General features: G+C 42.0%; 1 long non-coding RNA gene across 1 annotated transcript in view; it reads right to left on the bottom strand.

The window, feature by feature from the left end:
* Window positions 1-229: 229 nt before the first annotated feature.
* The window catches only part of LOC104955744 (uncharacterized), an 11309-nt gene continuing 7121 nt past the window's right edge, over window positions 230-4417 (bottom strand). The window contains exons 2-3 of the long non-coding RNA XR_799478.1: window positions 843-1012; window positions 230-364 (exon numbers count right to left, since the gene is read on the bottom strand). This is a non-coding gene — a long non-coding RNA (uncharacterized lncRNA). The remainder of the gene's footprint in view (window positions 365-842; window positions 1013-4417) is intronic.

Below are 4417 nucleotides of genomic sequence, written 5' to 3'. Positions count from 1 at the left end.
AGCTTCATAGAGTACCTGCTTATGAGCTAACCTTTTGTATTAGATTTTCTTTCAATGGGTTACTTTAGTGTGTTGGCTGTTTGGACATCAAATTGTTTAACGGTTCCACTGAGGTTCAGTGAAGAATTACTGTATTGTTGTAATGTGAAAGTATCTCTGAAAATATACCTAACATTTATTTGCTTAAATATACGTATGCAAGCTTTTAAACTTAATCAAGTACTCACCATTAACAGCCTGTCCCCTACTTGTAGTCTGAAGTCCTTCTGAGCTGCACCGCCATCAATGATCTTGGTGACATAAATGCTGTTGTCACCTGGGATGTGCTGGTTTCCAACGCCACCTGCAATACTGAAGCCAAGCCCTGTGTGTGTTTGCATATGTGAAAGTAACTGTTTAGTTTCTAGGTTGTGTGGATGACAGTTGTATGTTAAGCATCATGAAATACCACCAATATATAACGCGCGTGTGTCATGATACTGTACATGTCAACGCTTATACATTTAAATGTTCTTTTAAACCAGCAGTTTGTCTAAATATTATATACTGTATATTCACATTTGAAAGTTTTGGGTCACTTTTTTGTTGGAGGAACAGTTTTACAGAAAACATCTACTGTACTACTACAACTACTACTACAACACCCCAATGCACAGAGCAGTACCGCTAATCTCATTGTAAAAACGAAATATGCTGAAGGAACAGTGGCTACTGAAATGTTCAACTGTTACAATACTTCTGTGTGTGATTGAATGTATGGTGGACTGTGTGTGTGTGTGTGTGTGTGTGTGTGTGTGTGTGTGTGTGTGTGTGTGTGTGTGTGTGTGTGCGCCTGAGCCCACCTTTGGGCCCTTTGATGAGTTTGATCTCGATGATGGTCTCCAGCATCGGCCTGCGGCGCCGCACATACAGCCTCACGATGGAGCCTGCCACCTTCAGAGCCTCCACCGCCTTGCTGTGGCACACCTCAGACACGTCGGCATCGTTCACCCGCAGTATGCAGTCGTTTACTCTGGAAGAGAAGCAGTGTGGAGAAAATGTTATTATTAGTAATCATTTAAAACGCCAAACAAGACGTCCTCTTATATGGATTCACACTATGTTGACTACTTTGTGTATTGTCGTTCTATCACAATTAAAAATAATCAGTGTTGACAAGTTTGATAAAAAAAATTCCAGCTACGAAAATGTACAAAAAGATGAATGTGTTGAATTGAATAAGGTGAGGTTACTAATTAAGCATGTTTGTTCCTCCATCTAGATTTTGGGTATGAAATTGTAATCTATGTTGCTAATGTATAGTTATTAATTGATATTTTTGTTTTTCCACATTTAGATGTATACATTTATTTTTTTCAAATACGCAAAATAATTTATATTCAACTTTGTTCAATGAATGTTCACAGTATAGTCAGAGGAGTTCTATTATCTGCCTCTAGACTTTTGCTCTGCTGATGTTCAGGGGCCGTATTCACAAAGGATCTTAGGGCTAAAAGTAGCTCCTAACTGGCGAATTTAGGAGAAACTCCTAAACATAATGGGCGTGTCAGTCTTAAATTAGGAACTACTATTTTTATTCACTGAAGAGCAATTCACAAAGTATTTTAAGGCCTAAAAGTAGCACCTAAGTTAGGGAGAGCTTAAAAGTCCTCAGAGAGGACTCCTAAACTCAGTAAGGACCTATTCACAAAGAATCTGAAAATTGGCTGCGAGACGAATATTTTTGGAGACAATGGAAGAATGTGATTGATCAAGAGATATAGGCTAAATCGTGAGGTTATCAAACTTGTTGTGGAATTAGTGCGGGATGCAAAACAAGTTCCCCGACTAACACGAATAACCCTATAGTCCGGAATAAAAATGTTTGGCAACACTTTACGATATTTAGGCAACAGGGGAAATGCAAACTTTGCATGCCGACGATTTAGGAATATCGCCACCATCAGTCAGCCGTGCCATAAACCAAACCATCAGCGCGCTCTTGACACAATCATCAAACAGTTTATCCGGTTTCCTTTTGACAATCATAACAACTACACAGGATCAAGCCACTTCATGGCAATTGCAGTATGCCCCGGTGTGGTCGGTGCTTTGACGGGACGCACATAAAAAATAATAGCGACATCAAAAAAGATGAGGACTGTTCGATTAAAGAAAGGAAAGTACATTCCATCAACACGCAGATTGTTTTCTTCATCATGTAGGGGGACTTGAAGTCTTGAACGGGCGGGTATGGGCTATTATGAAAGTGTTTAAGTGCTGTGGAAATATGCATCATTGGATAATAGTTTGCAGGTTGCTTTAATTGCCTCTTGATTTTAATGCAATTTACGTATTTTTATTGTTTGCTCCTCTCTTCTTTAACGATGCATACTACAACGGTCATTATCGTGGTCTGGCACAAACTTGTCTCATGCGTGTATCTGCTAACTGCACTGCTCCATTAACTATTTGATCGCGGAATCCTTTCTAGCTAGGCTATTTCCTTGTTTTTCGGTGATTATAGTGGGCTCGTTTGTGGATGTTGCGGATGAGTTTCACCGAGACAACCAATCACGTACTGACTGCTTCTAAACTCATGCACGAGATCGACGTAATCAATGAGCAACGGCGGCGTCACTCTTAGTGATTCTCCTAGTATGAGTACGGTCTCAGGCGGCTTTGTGAATACTTTTAAGAAAAAACTCCTACGTAAAATGTTTTAGCGCGAGTTAGAGCACTCCTAGCGGTAAGATAAAAATGCTTTGTGAATACGGCCCAGGTGTATATCAGTATGTAGTGCAGGGGTACTCCCAATACCAAATCTTAAAGGCGCCAATATTTTTTTTTCAATAAGACAAAGGTCCGTTTATTACGGTCATTCAAACTTTTAAACAATTACAACAGATTCTTAACACGAGGTTGCAAAAACAAAAATCATCTGTATGCAGCAGTTTTCATTGTTATCGTGTGCTGTGCTCGATCCCTCAGAGTCGGCAGTGTAAGAGCTGCAGTTATGAATAAAGACGCTGCACCCCTCTTTCATTCGCCTTCCCATTATTGCTTTATAATGTCTTGCGCCCTTGTGTGGTCCACTGAGGGTTCGTCAGGTCCAACATCTTCAACAAAACTCCCTTTTGGCCTCATCATAAAAATCACTAACACCAGCAACTGAGCAGTTGTCAGTGGACTCATCCACAGCTAAGGACAATGCCACTGTGCTTTTTGTATTCCATCACAAAACTGATCTAATCAAATCACCAGCCAGATATAATGTTCCTCTGGGGTTGCTGTGGGAATCTGAGAGGGGAATTTGCTTGATTTGACCTGTTATTTCCTCTTTTAGTTTGTCTTCACACATGGTCTCCATCACTTCAGGTCATGCATTATTTTATACTTCAGTTAGGATCCGTGGAAAGCCCTTACCTACGGCCTATTCAATCAAAGTGGTACTTTCCTTTGGCTGGGCAGTGTAGTTTTACACACTGTCTTATTGACTTTCTCAGGAGCTTAAACTGTTTTTTGGGGCAGACCCCCACAAAGAAAAACATATATTTACACACGTAAGGTCATCATCTTAACAGTTTGTATTGCTCATCCGTGAGCAGAGCATTCAAGTTGACATGTCTATTACGGGCTGAATGCGGTTGATTACCATCTTGTTCAGCAAAACGCCTCACAAAACTGATTAAGATCAGACAGCTTAGTGCGTTTTGTTCCCCCGGGTGCTATGCTGAGTACAGCCAACCTGACAGGCTCTTCTCTGTCATGCAGACCGCAAATACCTGATTCCTTCAGTACTGTTGGATCCGATATGCTTCATCGTTTATGCGCGAGTAACCGTTCAAATGAACATCGCCGCATATGCATATTTCCCCGCTCGCTTGCCAGGGCTCGGAGGGTTACAAGGGTGCGTCTTGTGCTGCATTCATCTTGTACTCGGAGCCATTAGAGATGTTCTCTCATAAATGTCCGATGAGCCACAACTTTCTTTCAAACCAAAGCGCCAACTGGGGTGGCAGCTGGGGTGGCAAGGCCTATTTGAGGGTAGCAGTTCCCCGCATTCCACCCGTAGGTGAACTATGACTACTAGCTCGTACAGATGCAACTAGATGAGCTGTTAAACTCTCGCTCTGGACTTTTTTTTTTTTAAACACACTTTTTCTCCCACCCGCAGTTCCCCAGAAGACCGCCCTTACCTGCTGCTGTGATTCGCAGACATGTTGGTTGGGGGAAAAAAACGTCTAACCGGATGCTTGCTAGTAAGATAGTTTCACTCTGGGATGTGATGTGATTGGACCACTGCTGTTGACAGTCGGGTCGAGGACACAGATGGCTGGTGGAAGCAGGGGCAACTCGGGACATGGAGAGCTCACCCGTCTGTTGATTGATTGAACAGGTCATTGGGCCTGGCAAACAGTTTTGCCGTGCATCCGCC

The sequence above is a fragment of the Notothenia coriiceps genome, unplaced genomic scaffold (genome assembly GCF_000735185.1).
Source record: "Notothenia coriiceps isolate Sejong01 unplaced genomic scaffold, NC01 NC01_scaffold00024774, whole genome shotgun sequence".
Classification (NCBI taxonomy): domain Eukaryota; kingdom Metazoa; phylum Chordata; class Actinopteri; order Perciformes; family Nototheniidae; genus Notothenia; species Notothenia coriiceps.
This window is presented reverse-complemented; position numbering and strand designations above follow the sequence as displayed.